This window comes from Vigna unguiculata, chromosome 6 (assembly GCF_037176805.1).
Source record: "Vigna unguiculata cultivar grain cowpea cultivar isolate G323 ecotype 2 chromosome 6, ASM3717680v1, whole genome shotgun sequence".
NCBI lineage: Eukaryota > Viridiplantae > Streptophyta > Magnoliopsida > Fabales > Fabaceae > Vigna > Vigna unguiculata.
This window is the reverse complement of record NC_140797.1, coordinates 27,789,114-27,808,009: the sequence shown is the minus strand read 5'-3', so window position 1 is coordinate 27,808,009 and position 18,896 is coordinate 27,789,114. Positions and strand designations below refer to the sequence as shown.

Here is an 18,896-nt window from a genome sequence, read left to right as displayed (position 1 = left end):
ACAAAACTCCCAAAAATAGTGCTCTAAAAGACAAAAAATGTGTCTAATATGACACTTAACACAATTACTTCCATTAAATGACTCAAATGACTAGACGAATGACGTCAAAGTATGTCTTAGACAAGTATCATAACTATTAGACAAATCAAGTTCAGATGATCAAATGGCGCGAAAAGTTAAAAAAATCACTAAGTGACATAAAGATTAAGTCAAAGGTTGAAATTGATAACGGGTCAATTAAGAGAATATCAAATTATTTGATTAATATTGTCAAGCAAGCACTCAAGGCTCAATGTTGATTCAATATATTATGATTGAAGATATATCTAAAGAATATCAAGGTGATTGAGTATTTGATTGAATATAAATATAAAGGAAAACCTCTTTGATTGAATATTATGAATACTATCATATGATTAAAAAGCAATCATGAGCAAATAAAATACTCTATAGATCAAAGAATGCAAGAGAATATCAATAAAATTAAAGCCATAACGGTATGAAGTTTAAAATTCAAGTTGATGAATGGATGAAAAGGAAAGATTTGATAATTCACAAGTAGCAATACACTTTGATTGATATATCAAGAACTTTCATATGGAGCAAAATATTTGAAGATACAAAGCATATACTCAATTGAATATGCATCAACGGTCAAATGACACTAATTATAAATACTAAAAAGACAATAAAACACTATAAAACTAGAAAATACTAAAACACCCTAAAAACAGAAAACAAAGAAGACAAAACTCCCAAAAAAAGTGCTCTAAAAGAAAAAAAAAATTGTCTAATATGACACTTAACACAATTACTTCCATTAGATGACTCAAATGGAAGATTAACTAGACGAGTGAATTTAACGTATGTCTTAAACAAGTATCATAACTATTAGACAAATCAAGTTCAAATGATCAAATGGCGCGAAAAGTTAAATAAATCACCAAGTGACACACAAAGCATATACTCAATTGAATATGCATCAACGGTCAAATGACACTAATTATAAATATTAAGACCAAGATAAAGAAGAAAAAAAAAGCGAGAAATATACTAAAAGAATTATGAAATAAAGAACGAGTAAAATTGTTAAATATTCAAGAGAAATCAAAGTAAGATTACTATTAGCATTTTGTATTTTGTGGAGTAATATTGGGTTGAATGTTACCCTATAAGCGTGATTGTATTCTTCTGCATGAGATATCATTATTGTTTATTGTAAATGAAAGTTCTTGATCTCAATGAGAGATTAAGAAAGATACTTGGAGAGGTTAAACTTATTGTAACCTAGAGAGGTTTATACTAGTAATATTTGAAGAGGTTGATACTCGTGCAAGTTAAGGGATTTGATTAGTGGAACTTCTTAAGCAAGTTGCTTAAAAGACTGTACGTAGCCTCAACGTGCGAGGTAAACCAGTATAAATCCTAAAGTGCATTCTTCTTTGCCTTAAAATTTTGGTTCACCTATATTATGTTTGCGCAAAATAATTGTAAAATGTTTACATGCTCTATTCATCACCCTTTCTAGAGCCACCTTGCACCAACAAAGATCACCCTTGCTCTTTATATTTTGAAAAAACAAGTTTTATCCAATGACAAAAGCACTCACCGAGAGAGTCTGCATAATCAGTAGATGAAGAGCTCATATATTGGATCACAAAGAGGCTATTCAAGAATTTTATCCATTCCTTATGTTAAAATACCTACGTTTTAGTTCAAAAACACCTAAAATGACACCACTTGATCTAATTGATATATCAAACTCACAAATACCATATTATAAACCAAAACTTCACATGAATTTCAACATTTGTAATAGTCATATTATACAAATTAAATTATCAAAGCTACTCTATTTTACTTAATACAACAAATTACAGCCTCAATGCCTTAATTAAAAATTTAAGTATTATTATAATATATTAGCTTTCATTACCTTGTTAGTAAATTCCTAACACTACTAATGCTCCACATAACACAACTCTCACAAGTAACTTTAACTATGCAAAGAAAACACACATAAATGATCTGAACATACCCTTATGACCATAAAAAAATAGAGATTTAGTTTAGGGTATTGGGGGTCACATGAAAACCTTATAGAGGCCACATGCAAATAGAACATAACTGACTCAAGAAAAAGAGGAGAAAATGACTATAATAACACTTTTGAATTGACAAATGTGTTGCCCTCTACACTAGGAGTCTATAGGTGGGTGCAAATCTTCAAAGGGATGAAAGATGAGGTCGAAATTTTACAAAGATTGCAAAGAAAGATTTAGAGTAAATGTTTTGGACAAATGATGGTTTTATATAAGAAAACTCAAGTAAGAGAAAAATATATTGATAGCTTAACTTTTTAATACTACAAAAATAAAAGTTTCATCTACAAAATCATTTCTACTCTTAAACTATTTTCTACATCAATAAATTTGCTCAAGAGAGAAAAGAACATTTTTTATTTTTTAGATACTCTTATTATTTTTAAATATTTAACTAATAATATCACTTTTTATATTTTATTTTTATCACATTATATTATCTATAATGCATATATTCCTCTCCTATTATTTATTTACTTTTTTTTGGTCTATGTGTTATCTTATTACTGTTTCAATATTACAATAGTTTTATCTTTCAGAAGAAAAAGAGCATGCAATTTTTTTCACTTACCCTTGTTAAAGAATATTTATCCTTGACAAAGTTTTCCGTGAATCAAGGATAATTCATGCATTTGTCAACTATCAACAATAACATGAAAAGGATTTTTGCATAAATCTCACAAAAGTTATAATGTATACAACATATTGGAGACAACTCATATTAATAGTATGATAATCAATTCCACTTATTACTACATCAATTTTAGTGTATCAAAATATTTTACTAAAATTTGATTCATCTACAATGATTAAAATAAAATAAATCATCTCAATCACAGATGAGAAATGTATGTATATGTATGCACTGTCAATTATTAAGTTTACTAATTTTACTCTCTAAGTTGAATGATTCATTTTTTAGATCTAGATCCATTTTACTCTAACTAGAAAGTAAGAAATTTTTTTTGAAGATACCATAATTCCTGTAACAACTATTAAAACAAAGAAATAAAGAAACAAAAGTGTATTTTACAAGGTTACAAGGTTAGTTTAAATACTCAATAATACTAAATAACAAAATAGATATAAATGGTAAAAGCCCTCCTCAAGTTGGATCAAAAATGTTTTGAGATCTAACTTGTTGAGTTTTGCAAACTTTTGATGTGGTGAGACTTTAGTGAAGAGAATTGCAACTTGCTAATGTGATTTAACGTGGATAAGTCTTAAGAAAGCAAATTCAAGGTGTTCTCTAACAAAAAGAACTTTAGACCTTTGATTTGAAACATGATTAGAGACAGATGGATAGTAGAAACGTTATCACACAATAGAAGAACCATTAACAGTTGGTGGTCGAAGAACCACAGGAGTTGTTTGAGCCAAAGTAACTTTGAAGTTATAGATGCAATAGCCCTGTACTCCACTTTTGTTGAAGATCTGGAAACGGTTGGTTCTTTTTTGTAATTTCTAGGTAAAGAGAGAATAACCCTTGAAGATACAAAAAATCGTAGTGGATATTCTGTTGTCTAGAAAACCATGAGATTTTAATGATGTAGAGAAATGTTTAAACCACTGCCTGAAGGCTTGCTTTAAGCCATATAAAGATCTAGTCAACTGACAAACAAGATTACTATTATCATTTTGTTGGGTCTTGCAACCTTTTGGTAAGTTCATGTAGACCTCTTCATGTAGATAGCCATTTAGAAAAGCAATTTGTACATCTAGCTGGAAAAAAAAATCTTTTTTTAATGAGAGCCAAATTGGTCACGTACAATGGTAATAGTAGCAACAGAAGAGAAAGTGTCAAGGAAATCAATACTCGTCTCTTTTGTAAACCCACGTGCTACAAGTCCAACTTTCTTTTTGATAAGGTACCCTTAACACTATATTTTACCTTATAAATCCACTTTCTATTGATGGCCTTCTTCTCTTTAGGTAGAGAAACAATATCCCATGGGTGGTTGGTGTCCATTGCTTCAAGCTCTTTGTCCATAGCAACCCACTATTCAAGGAATCAAACAACTTGATGATAATTTGTTGGTTCATAAATGTTAGTGATTTGCATAACAAAATTAAGGTATGAAGTAGAAAGCTTATCATATGAATGTGAGTGACATATAAAAACATCATATTCATTTGGATAAAGAGGATGATTATTGTGTCGAAAATATCTTCTAGGAATATTAGGAGGAGATATAGTAGGTTGATTAGTCAAATCATTATAGTCATTATGATTATGTTCATTATGAGGAAGAGGATTTTTTTTCAGTGATGGGTGGTTGAAAAATATTTGTGGTGGGGGAAAAATCATTAGCAGATCGATGGATAACAATATGGACAAATGGATCATCAATCTGATTTAACTATGGTGTAGAGTTATGATGCTGCATGGTAAAAGGCATAATAATTTCATGAAAAACTACATTTAAGGACATAATAGTTTTTCCAGATTCAAGGCCATACAACATATAACCCTTAACCCCAGTGGGATAACCAATAAAAATAGTGGGTCCAGCCTTGGGATTAAACTTGTGTTTGTCATGTTTTTGAGTAACACCATAACATAAAGAGCCAAATATCTTAAAGTTGGAATAGTCAAGAGCAATATTGTAAAGAATTTGATAAGGAATGCAATTATTTAAAATACGATATGGTATCCTATGTATGATACATGTAGCTGTTAAAATACAATCACCCCAAAAAACAATGGTAACATTAGATTGAAATAATAAGGATCTAGCCACATTTAAGAAATGTTGATGTTTCCTTTCTACAACAAAATTTTATTTTGATGTACAAGGTAATGAGAATTAATGCAAGGTTCCTTCAAAAGCAAGAAAATTAGTGAGGAAAAATTCCTTTCCAATATCACTTCTTACGTTTGAAGGATTTGTGAAGCTGATTTTTAACAATTTGAAAAAGAAAAATACAAATAGAGGCTTGTTGTTTAGACTACAATAAAAATATTCAAGTGAATCGGATGTGATAATCAACTATTGAAAGAGAAAAATGATTGTTGCCATAAGTAGGAATATGAAAGGGTCCCCAAGCATCAGAGAAGTGATTATGACATGTAAAAGGAAGGAGTTTTACTTAGCTAAGGGACATATAATACAAGTTTTACAAGAGAAATTACTAAGCAAATGTAGATTGTTATCAACATGAATCAATCTAAGAATTTCATCGGATAAATGGCCTAATCTATATTGCCATTTAAGAGTATTTATATGAGTATTCATATTGTCAACAATATTAATAGAAGAAGGAAAAATATTGTTACAAAGTTTATTGAAGGTATTTTGAAAAATGTAGTGGCCATCCAAGATGCTACCCTTGCCAATCACTTGATAAGTACCAAAAATCAATCATTTTCATATGGAATGTTGGCACTTCTGTTTGTAATTTGTGTTTATATCATGTTGATCTTCCTTAATCTAGGAAAAATGAGCTTCAATTACATGCTTCCAAGTTTCTACCTATAGGAAATCATTTTATCCCTATTTTGTATATTTTTCAGGTAAATTATAATAGGAGGAAAGAACTTAAGAAGAGTGGAGAAATCAAGAAACAGAGAAAATAGAGAAGGCTTACGTCTAAGCTCGCTCAAAACAAAAAAAATCTCACCCAAGCGAGAACTTAGGCAGCCATCTCGCTTAAACGAAGAAGGATCTCGCATAAGCGAGAGTTCGTGCAGAGGAGATCATCTTTTTCCACCATTCTCGCTCAAGTGAACTTGATCTTGCCTAAGCAAGAGTTCGTGAAGAAGCTCAAGCAGTTTTGCAATTCTCGCCCAAGCGAGAATATGGTCGCCCAAGCGAGACTCTTTCTTCAGCATGAAGTACTCTATCTCACCCAAGTGAGATTAAGCTAGCTTAAGTGAGACCTCGTGCAGTATATATTCCTGGAGTTTAGAAGGAAATGGGGTTAGACATATATAAGCTTAGTGACCATGAGGCAGAGCACAAAACTCTCATTTCCTTCTTCTTCTTCTATTGTACTTCTTAGGATTTTGATGGCTACCATGAGTGGCTAATCTCCTTTCTTGGGATTGAATGTAATCGACTTGAACTTGGATGTAATATGGTGATATTTATATATAACATTTTTGTTTCTACTCAATATTGGTATTATTGTTCTGTTCTTAATGCTTAATTCTATCTGATCAATATATATTCTGATTTTGATTTTTGGATCTATTTGGAAAGTATTTCTGAAAATCTAATTTGAACAACGATACTTGATATATTTTGATGCTAGGAATAGATCTCAATATATCAATTGCTTATAACACTCGACCGTAATGCTGGATAGCTTGATGAATATGTGAGGAATCCATACTCAGGGAACTAATCTTATGAATTTTATACGCGAGGAATCGATATAAATGATTTTTGGGTGTTGTATCAATATTGGTATTTTCAGATGTTATGTATTATATTCATCCAGATTACAGACAAGGGAGATAGATGAAATTCAATCCCAGTTTCTTTTACTGAACTTTTCTAAATTTTCCTTTTTTACTGTATTACTTTATCCAAGTTATTTAACAAGCAATGATGTATCAAATTAAAATCTTTGTACATATGTCGATGGAGATAATTATCTATTTCAACTGAATCCATTCCTCGTGGGTTCGACACTCTTATTTAAAAATCATTATACTACATTTGACTTTTGGTACGCTTGCCAAAAGATCAACAAGTATTTTTTGGCGCCGTTGCCAGGGAACGATGTTCTTTTGAAATTTTTAGTTATCTCATCGAGCTTTGTGAATATTTTTCTTAATTAAATAGTTATTCAATTTTCTCCTTTGTACTAATCCTTGCTTGAGCTATTTTGATTTATGTTCTTACGAGGTCAGGTTCCTAAAGATCAATTAGCATTTGACCCAAAGATAGAAAAGACAGCTAGAAGAAACAAAGGCAAAAGCAAAAAGAAGTAAGGAAAAATAAAGGAAGAATCTTCTAGTACTCTCACCACACATTAACAAGTAGAAAATATGGAGAATTAGATACATATATTTTGGTTCTTAACTAAGAATTAAATAGGACCATCATTACGTACTTGTAAGAACAAAAGGAAACAATACCATATGTTAAAAAATATTGTGTGGAAAGAAAATTATATTACTTGTCTTACATTCATATACCTGTGGAATTGTACATTATGGTGGGCATTAAATTCTTAAATAAAATCAATTCAAAAGATTGTAATACAAGGACTGCATCTAAATAAGAATTTCACATTTCACTGATAAAACAAAACTCAAGAAACTTAGATTTCCATGTGCTACACGAGAAAAAGAAAACAATTTTTCCACATTAAATGCAATCATTATGTAAAAACTTCACCAATTTTGAAGAATAAGAATTGTGTCAAAGCTCAAAGCTAAAAGAATGAAAACACTTTAATATCTTCATAACTTGTGGATTTCAACTCATGACTTGACATTTTGTTTAAAACTTATATGTGTCCTATATAAAGTCTTTGGTGCTCCACCTAATCAACCAAGAAATAAATTGTACCAAGTAACATAAGTAAAAGAAAGACTCTTCACAACTCTTGCTTACCATAGACTAAACACCTCCCTTAAACACATTCCAATTAATGACATCCTCACTACAGACTACGATGGTCTAACTAGTAAACATGTGCCCGTTGTCATAGGAGTGACAAAGCAGGATGGGCCAGGCGAGTAGCCCGCAAGCCTGTAGTGAAAAGTATAGGATAAATTGAGATTTTGAGCCTACAAACATGTTGAAGCTCAGCTTGCATAACATTAACTGATCACCCTAATCAAACATCTTTGGGCCAATCATCCTAACCAATCACCCTAGCTGAACACACTTAGGACATCACCCTCGCAAAATACCCTGGTTGATCACCCTAGTCTAACACCCTTGGGTCGATCATCCCTGGTCGATCACCCTTGGGTCGATCATCCTTGGGTCGATCATCCCTGGCCGAACATCCTTGAATTGATCACTTTAGCCGAACATCGTTGGTCGATCATGAGTTTTAAATAAAATATCAAATCCAAAAGTTATAAAGGTGTTAAAGTATTATAATTGTGTTTTCATTATTTAGCTCTAAGCTTTGAAATATTTCTTATTCTTCAAAATTAGTAAGCTTTGAAATATTTCTTATTCTTCAAAATAAGTCTAGTTTAACGTTGAAAAAATGTTTTCTTTATCTCATGTAGCACAAGGAAATCTATTTTTTTTCTGAACCAAATCTGAATTAGTTATTCTGAATTTAATTAAAAATTTAACCTTCAAAAGCAGGAAAAAGAAGAAAGATAATGCACTTTGTTTGTTGTCTATGTTGGTTTCATATTCACATTTCACAAAGAGTGTTATGTTAACTAATTAATTACAAAGTCGGTCATTTCTCTTTTAAATATTGAAGTTTTTAAGTGTGTAATCCCACGATAAGATTGCACTTTTCACCTGATGTATCCTAAATGAACAATCATTCTATGATACCAAGTGCAAGGTTAATTTTCTCTATATTTTGTTGTTACAAGTTGTTGTTTTCAAATAATTTATTATTTTGAGCAACTTATGTTAATGTATTTGGTGACAGGGGTGATCAGATAGGCATGTTTTCAAAGATACATAAGCCCCACATTGTCCAATACCTACGAAATTTGCTTCGTAGGTAATTCGTAGATAACAACACACTACCTACGAAAAAAGCACATTACCTTCGAAAATTTGGCGTAGATAATAAGCTAATTTCTTGTAGTGGTTGTCAATGGGTGATCAAGAAGGCCATGGTCTAGGACAATGACTTTCATTACACTTGGGAAGATACAATGACTTTGATTCCACTTGGGAAGGGTCTGTTCTAAGGTCCATCCAAGTGGCACGACCCCTACATTTCAGTCCTAGGTTTTGTTTTTGTCTTTGTCATTTGGATCTATTTGTAGCCCCTGCGTTTTCTCCATGTATTTGAGGTCATTTAGGTTTAGCATAAGTTTCTGTTTAGGTCTTGTGATGTTAGTTTATCTGGTTGGCTATGTTATTTTACTTTTCTAATAAGGATGTTTTTGTAGTTGCCAATTATGACAGTAATTTCCAATTTAACTCTTCATTCCTTAATTGTTGAGATTAAATATTGTAGAGAAGATTTTTACAAAAAACCATATACAACAGAATAAAAATAAAAAGAATATACTTTAACCTTTTACATGGTCAAAAGTTCGACGAGCATAGTTACATTAAACCTGTTGGATCACACTATCTAGGAAAACGTGTGAATTTCTGAAGACAAAAAACAGGAACACTACAATTATTGTATAGTTATTCTGTTTTGTGGTGAAGTAAAGAATCATTGTCTTCCTTTGTTTCCCTTTTAATATGGTATGACCGATCCTAAATTGCTTAGGGACATAACATTTGTGTTTGAACATGAATGCATTTTGGCACCGAAGGGATGACAAAAGTGTGGGTGTGTTTCCACTATATTATGCTACAACAACATGGTTGAATGTGATTAATACTTGTGATGCTCCGACACGGTGCTTGGATGATGCTTCCTGCTCCCGAAGCGAACACGGAGGCAGATGCGCAACAGACACCTGCACGACGCGGTGTTGGGAACTTCTCCATGGATCAGACGCGGCCGGCTCTATGACACGTGCGGGAGGACATCTTTGTTTGTTTGGATGCACAACTTTGATACGAAAACGAAATTGAGAGAATTTGTCGCGTATCCGATGAAGATGCGTTTGTTCACGTTTTGCTAATCTCGTTCTTAGATATTGGATTTGATTGGCATGGTATTTTTGCTTGCTATTTTTTAGAGAATGAAGGGAAACCTAAAAATTTTAAAATAAAAGAATAAAATATAATCTTTCATACTTTTTATTAAAATAAATCCAAAAAATTTAAAATAAAAAATGAAATAAAAATAATAAAAAATAATCTTTCATACTCCTATTAAAATAAACCCAAAAAATTTAAAATAAAAATGGAAATAAAAGGATAAAAAATAATCTTCCATACATTGTATCAAAATAAACCCAAACAATTTAAAATAAAAAATGAAATAAAAGGATAAAAAATAATCTTCCATACCTTCTATTAAAATAAAATAAAATCAAGATGATGACCAAAAATAAAATTAATAAGAACAAATTATTCTATAAATTAGAGTAATATGAGATGCTATAATGACAAGTAACAAAAACAGAAGAAAGAATCGAGATTGGGAGCTCTTGAGTTGAGAGGAAATACAATTGAGAAACTTGTTAGCAATTGCAGAACAAAAGGAAGTTGTTGCTTTGCAGTTGTAGAACGAAGGAAAGTTGTTGCTTTACAGTTGCAGAACCAAGGGAAGGAGAAAGAAAGTCTAGAAAAGATTCTGAAAGGGTAACTTTATAAACTTTCCTTTTTATAATTTAAATAAATATCCTTCGTAGTTTTTTTTATGTAAAAATAATTTATTGTAGTTTTTCTTATATAGTGTATATTTGTATTTGTGAACAATTTTTTTAACGTTGTTAGTATTTATTAAATAATGTTTTATTGTATTTTATAATTTATTTATTATATTAAATTTAAAATTATGTAATTTAATTGTATAATTGCACCTTAAATTGAACAATATATCTATTATTGAAATTTTATCAAATCAAATTAACTAGAAGGAAAACAACATTTTTATGTTTTCAAGTTTTTTATTGCTATATTTTTATTATTTAAAACACCTTTATATAATGTTAAGAAAAACATATTTTTTTATTTAAATTTTTATTTTTTATTTGAATTATATCTTTTTATTGTTTTAATATTTGTCCCATTTAAATTAAAATATTAGTTTTTTATTGTTATAATTAATATTTGTCCCATTTGAATTATATAATTTCTTTTTAATTTATTATTTTTTATACCCCAAAAAATTAATTTAGTAGAAAATTTTATTTTATTATAGGAAATTAAGATGAGTATACCTAGTCACGCCATCGAAAAAGAAGATGAAACAAAGCTTTTATGGAGATATGTTACAAAGTTAAGAAAAACTCCTGGTGGTGGAAATAATATGATTAAATGCAGTTTGTGTGATTTATCATTCAATGGATCTTACACTTGAGTAATATCTCATTTGCTAAAAATTATGGGAGTAGGAGTTAGAATTTGTCCAAACTTGACTACATCAAAACTTACTTAGTTTAGAAGATTAGACAATGAAGCAGCATTGAAAATAGAAAATTCAAAGAAGAAAAAGGTCTCTCTACCATCTGTATTATCTAATGAAGAAAAGCAGACGAATAGTGGTGTTAATCCAAAACACAAAGGTCCTTTAGAAGCTTCTTTCAATATCCAAGCCAGAGATACTCTTGATTATGAAATTACAAGGATGTTTTATTCTTCAGGACTACCATTTCATCGAGCAAAACATCCTCACTACAGGAGTGCATTTTCTTATGCTGCCAATACTTCTAATCTCAATGGATATGTACTACCAACATATAATAAATTGAGAGGTCCTTTACTTGCAAAAGAAAGAAGTCACGTAGAAAATCTTTTGCAACCCATAAGAGATTAATGGAATGATAAAGGTGTGACAATTGTTATTGATGGGTGGACTGATCCTCAAAGAAGACCACTTATAAATTTTATGGTTGTCAATGAGAGTGGTCTAATGTTTTTGAGGTCAATAGATGGATCTGGTGAGATAAAGGACAAAGATTTTATTGCTAAACACATGAGAGATGTAATTATAGAGGTTGGACCAAAAAATGTGGTACAAATTATAACTGATATTGCAGTTGTATGTAAGGCAGGAGGTATGCTTATAGAAGCAAAATTTCCTTCGATCTACTGGACTCTTTGTGTAGTGCATACATTGAATCTTGCATTGAAAAATATTTGTGCGGCAAAAAAATGTGAAAGAAATAATGATACTTATAAAGAGTGTTTTTGGATCACACAAATTGCTGATGATGCTACATTTATAAAACACTTTATTGTGGGGCACTCTATGAGATTGTCAATGTTCAATACCTTCAACTCATTCAAGTTGTTTTTTGTTGCTTCAACCATTATCATGCTCAAAAGGTCTCAACGTTTGAAGAAAAGACTCCAAGAGACGGTTATTAGTGATGATTGGTCTTCTTATAAAGAGGACAATGTGAACCGTGCACAATTTGTGAAAGAAACTTTATTGAATGATAATTGGTGGATGAAGGTTGACTACATACTTGCTTTTACTGCTCTTATTTATGATGTTCTCAAAAACACAGATACAAATATTGTTACTTTTCACTTAGTATATGAAATGTGAGACTCAATGATTGAAAATGTTAGAAAGATCATATACCAACATGAAAGGAAGACAAAAGTTGAACAATCATCCTTTTTTGAGGTAGTAAATTCAATATTGATTGATCGTTGGACTAAAAGTAACACATCTCTTCATTGCCTTGCTCATTCTTTAAATCCAAGGTAATTATGTAGTTAAATTACTTTATGACTATATTTTATTAAAATTTATAATATTATGTTAATATATCTTTATGTATTTTTAATATTGTAGATACGTATCAGACACCAACACTCGTATGATATTTGTAGGATACACTATGTCCAATTTGAAAGATATTTTTTTTATCTTTCATGTGATTTTGACAATTAAAATAAGGAACAAATCTTATATTATCATTATTTTTTCATATTGGATATTAGATAGATAGATTAGATTCATTTTGGTGTTAATTGACAATGTGTTAGTTGATTGTTTCAAACTTACATGTATATACACGTCGTGTCTCGTGTCTTATATTTTTCCAATTTAGTTGTATCTTCGTGTCCGTATCTGTGTCATATCCGTACCTGTTTCCGTATCCGGGCAACATAGGTTCTGAATGATTAAGTGAAGAACCACAAAGACGTGCCCCACATAAAGATTTGGAACTTACTCAAGAAAGGAAAAAAACTGTTTTAAGAGGTACTTTGATGACGCTGATGTGAGGAGAGAAGTGAATCTAGAGTTCGCAAACTTTTTAGGTAAATTGGGAGATTTTGCAGATGAGGATTCTTTAAGGGATAGAGGCAAAATGGATGCAAAGTCATGGTGGATTATTCATGGATCTCATGCACCAATACTTCAAAATATAGCTCTTAAGCTACTTGGTCAACCATGTTCTTCTTCTTGCTATGAAAGAAATTGGAGTACCTACTCTTTTATACATTCTTTAAAAAAAAAATAAGATGATACCTAAAAGGGCGGAAGATTTAGTATTTGTCCATAGTAATCTTCGTCTTCTTTCAATAAACTCCTCAAAATACAAGGAAAAGGAAACTAGCCTGTGGGATATTGCTGGAGATGATTTTTCATTGGATGATAATGGAATTCTTAATATTGTTAGCCTATTAACATATATAAGACTCAAACATTATGATATTTTAAATGTTTCTTTTTTTTATGATGAAATATAATTATTAGATTTTAATATTTATATTGTCGTATCCGTGTCTTATACTTTTTGAATTTTTCCGTATCTCTGTATCCGTGTCCGCGTCGTGTCCGTATCTGTATTTGGGCATCATATGTTGCTTCCCAGGTATCTGTTATGATCCTGCATGTGCTTGGCATGTGTGTAGTCCAGCTGTGATTTATCAATCATTACTTGTAGTATACAAGTAGCCAATTTTACTTGTTTCAAAGAAGCAAAAAAGTTTATTCCTACTTTATCTTCTTTGTATCTAGTGTAATTTACAGATTCCACCTGAGCTTCAGGATGCTTTCCTATCTGAATTGATAAAGTTTATTCCATATTTACAGAATGGGGGTTTCTTCTGTAGTGTCCATAATCATTATCTTAGTACTGTATGTTAACAGTGATATATCTTTCAGTGTGCGTTTGGCATAATATTTCCAATCATCAAGGCTGAAGGAATAAGACAAATGTTTTTCCCCACATCCATAGCAGCTTTTTATAGAGCTCCTCCTCACAGGTGATGCATTGAGGATTAAGGAATACTCACACTCCTCTCTCTACTATGCATTTTCAACTTCAAATTAAGAGGAATTTTGATGGAGGCAAAGACATCTGTTATGCCACTTGGATGAGGAGTTTCGATGGGTTGTAGCATTTAATTCATCAATTCGCTTGGTTGTCATTGTACCAAAAGAAACAGAGGCATTGTGAGCATGTACCATAAATTCTATTATATTTTCCTTGAACCAAAGAAGGATACATACATTCTGGTTCTTAACTCAGAATTAGACAGAATCATTGCGTACTTGTAACCAAAAGGAAACAATACATACGTCGAAGAATAGTGTGGAAAGAAAATTATATTACTTGTGGTACATTCATATACCTGTGAAATTGTACACTATGGTGAGCATTAAACTCCAAAATCAATTCAAAAGTAAATTTTTTTTTTCATTTTTTGCAATCGAAAGTAAAATGAGTTTTTGATACGGTATTTGAGCATTAAAAGTAAATCAGTTATAAGAAAGTAACCATTAAGCAAAACATTAGTTCTTTTAACGTGTATTACTTGTAATCTTATATATTTTCATTTTTCTAGTATCAGTTTGAGTACTTTCGTAAAAAAACATAAACTAGATTGGCCTCACCGGTTTAGCAATCGAAACATAAACTAGTTTGTTGTAGAAAGATTTTGCACTTCCTCATCCATTCTGATTGCAAGGTTTAATGTTTTTGGATTTTAATAATTGAACAAAATTTACCTAATAAAATATAGAAACTACAAAAAAAATAAAAAATAATAACTCAATGTGAATACTACAATAAATTAACCTTCAACCTTTAATATAAACAGTTATATTGGATAGTACTATTAAATGACATAATTACATAAGAATCTCGCTTAGAACATATAAGAAATCAAAAACAATATACACAAACTAAACCAACACATACAGAAATTTATGCTAAAACAGAGAAGAACTTAAAGACTGTGGGAAAACGTGAACTACACAACACTTAGGATCATAGGTAAATCTTAATAAACCTAAATTTCAAAAACAAAATTTATGACTAGAATGTACGAGTCGCGCGAAGGCAGATAGTGAACTACACAACACTTAGGATCATAGGTAAATCTTAATAAACCTAAATTTCAAAAACAAAACTTATGACTAGAATGTAGGAGTCGCGCGAACGCAAACCCCCTCTACCACAAATTATGACGTAGGCTCTGCCACTTGGGCAGACCTTAAAGCAGCACCCTTCCCAAGTGCAATGGAAGTCACTGTCCTAAACCATGGGCCTTCTTGATCACCCATTGATCCCATCCAGGTAAGTATGTTGCATAACCATCCACACTTTTCTTTTGTACCACAAGCTCCACACTTCTCACTACTCTTTTAGTGATGTGGGACTCCAAATATCTTTGAAAACAAACCTCTCATTAACTTCATCACCTCTGCCACCAAATACATTAACATACCTTGCTTCCTGCTTAGGATAATAAACTATTTGAAAATACCAACTTGTAACAACAAAATATAACAAAATATAGATAAAATTGACCTTGCACTTGTACCATAGAATGATTAAATGATTCTTCATTTAGGATACATCAACTGCAAAGTGCAACCCTATCGTGGGATTACAAACTTAAATATTTCAAATAGAAATGATTGAATTTGTTGTCAAACAATTAATTACTTAACATGGCACTCTATGAAATGAGAACTTAAAACCAACATAGACAACAAACAAAGTGCATGTCTTTCTTCTTTTTCCTACTTTTGAAGGTTAATTTTTTAATTAAATTCAGAATAACTATTTCAGATTTGATTAAAAAAAAAAAATTCCATGTGCTACATGAGATAAAGAAAACACTTTTCCACGTTAAATGCAATCATTATGTATAAACTAGAGTAATTTTGAAGAATCATAACTATTTCAAAGCTAAAAGCTAAAAAATGAAAACACATAAATATAAAACTTTTAAATCTTCATAACTTGTGGATTTCAACTCATGATTTCACATTTTGTTGCAAAACTTATAAATGTCCATATAAAATGTTTAGTACTCCACCAATCAAATCAGAAAGAACATGTATCGAGTATAACATATAGACACAAGAGCAAACAGATAAATAAACAATAAAAGAAGAATATATCTATTGTAGATAATATAATGTGATAAAAAAAGTGATATCATTAGTTAGATATTTAAAAATAATGAATATATCCCAAAAATATATTCTTTTTGCTTAAACAAATTCACATGACTATTTTAGTAACTAACTTAAAACTTAAGGGGACCTTTATTCAACCTGAACCTAAATTTTAATGATGTTGTTTATATCGATTACTTGCATAAAATAAACTCGAAACTGAGAGGTCAACAAAAATCTATATATAAAATCAGTAATAAATGAATCAAAATCTATGTATTAAAAGATAATCACTTAGTAAATTAAAGTTCATAGAGTGCAATGAAAGTCACTACTTTAGTCCAGGTAAGTATGTTCGACCTACGTACACATTTCTTTTTTCTATATCTCTTGATTTTCATTACTTAATATACCCTAAACAATGTGGGACTTTACACACTTGTATACTCTCCACTTGTACCAACTTAACCATTTTCTTATACATATGTTACTTTGCACGAGTACAAAGCTCCTTTGATTTTTATAAAGAATTACAATTACAACCAAAATACATCAAGAAATTGTTATTGCCAAAAAAATAATGAATGTTGAGTTAATGAGAAATAACAAGTGAATACTACATTATTCATAAGATGTAGGAGGAAACAAGGTTATATAATTACACACTTGTACTCTCCACTTGCACCAACTTGACCATTTTCTTATACATATGTTACTTTGCACGAGTACAAAGCTCCTTTGATTTTTATAAATAATTAGAATTACAACCAAAATACATCAAGAAATTGTTATTGCCAAAAAAAATAATGAATGAGTTGGTGAGAAATAACAAGTGAATACTACATTATTCATAAGATGTTAGAGGAAACAAGGTATTTTGATGCTTGCTTGGTTTCACATATTTTTGAAAATTATAAGTTTTTAAGAGGCTAAAACCAAGGTACTAGTAGTGACTAGTTTAATAGACGTAAAGTTTATGTGACAAGAATTGTGGTATCTTCAGAAATTTTACTTGCTTTCTACTTGTAGTAAAAGGGATCTAGATCCTCTAAAATTATCCAGTCCACTTAGAGAGTAAAATCAATAACGTTAATAGTTGATACTGCATTCATATTCATATACATAAATTTCTCATTAGTGATTGAAATGGCTTATACATTTTACTCACTTTAGATGAATTAGATCCTAGTAAAATATTTTGAACACTGAAACTAATGTAGTAATAAGTGGAATGCATTCTCATGCTAGTCCTGTGGGTTGTCTCCAATGTGTTGTATATATTATTATTTTTGTTGGATTTGTCAAATGCATGCATTATCCATATTCATGAAAAGCTCTACCAAGGATAAATATTCTTAACAAGGGTAAAGGAAAAAATGCATTTTCTTTTTCTTTTCTAAGCACTTATTTCACCTCAATTTATTTTAGACAGATGTTAGTTTTGCGCATTTTGAAAATCATGTCAGAAAAATGGAATTGTTTTGAAGATCGTTTCCTACTCATGGAACTTCAGTGACGTATAAAAACTAATTAATAAGAAGGTATATAATGCCTTAGACCACTCGGCCAAACTGTCCTCTGATATTAACAATTGGGCTTGTAAAGTTTATATGTTATTTACTTTTAAACATAACAAAATAATTTGCACTTACTTTATTAACGAAGAAAATGAATAGATTATGAATAAATTAGATCACGTGATATTAAATGGGACAAGTTTGTCACAATGGTGCAATTTAAGTGTGATATTATCCAAATTGGCAAGTTTTGAAAATATTATGTACATGACTGAGTCCTGCTTACATGACATGACTTATGACTCCTCAAATTGAAGTTATGTTTAGTCAAACATAACTCTAATGTGTTGTCATCTTGTTCATGACAAAACACTAAGAAAGACATCTTTTGAAAACAATAATGAAGTTGTCACCATAATTTATCAAGAAAAACTACGAAAAAACTACATAAAAAGTGGTATCTGACAATGGATTTAGGTTTGTTCTAAGATGGTCCCTTTTAATTAAACTTGCAAAATTAATTTAGTTGTTAAAATATTTTTTCTGCTAAAATCAAACAAACAATTTTATATTTTTTATTAAAAAAATATTTATGTGGATTTGACAAGGATTGAATTTGCTCCAACTTAGTCTTGTTCACAATAAAAAATAAGAGTTGTGTAGTTCTTTATTAAAAAACAACTATTTTATGGTTGTTGATATTTTTAAAATTTGAAGTCTTTTCTATTTCTTGAAATTTTAATATTTTTTTATAATTCGTGGTGTAACACCTCTTTATTAGGAGCAATGAAACTCAATTATTTCCTCATCTTCCATGAGCATATTAATATGCAAATACTTCCTTATAGTCTACCGACCATAATGCACCTTTGATAAGTGTCGAGTTTTAGTAATTTACATATCGTTTAGACATTTATCATGCATGATTTTAATATAAATCTTAGTAAAACAACCATGTTTACCTTTAATTACTGAATGAGGAGTAGAGAAGTTATAAAAAGTTGAAATTAATATGTTTGTGTTGTTTTTGCATGTAAAATGAAGGAAATTGTGGTTGGTGCGGCTGAGCGGTAGAAACGGTGTTAAGCGCCACAAAGGCAGTTCTCTAAACTCTTTGTACTGCACTTGATTCAATATATTATGTTCTTGTTTTATGTGTTGGTTATTTGAT

The 18,896-nt window shown here is 30.5% G+C and overlaps 1 non-coding gene and 1 pseudogene across 1 annotated transcript; one reads left to right on the top strand and one right to left on the bottom strand.

Annotated features, from left to right (window-relative positions):
• Window positions 1-11,045: 11,045 nt before the first annotated feature.
• LOC146885718 (uncharacterized) lies at window positions 11,046-12,063 on the top strand (annotated as a pseudogene).
• A 3,163-nt stretch (window positions 12,064-15,226) lies between these two features.
• LOC146885717 (U1 spliceosomal RNA) lies at window positions 15,227-15,386 on the bottom strand. The gene has a single exon (XR_014996124.1). It is a non-coding gene; the product is annotated as a U1 spliceosomal RNA (small nuclear RNA).
• Between the last annotated feature and the right edge of the window lie 3,510 nt (window positions 15,387-18,896).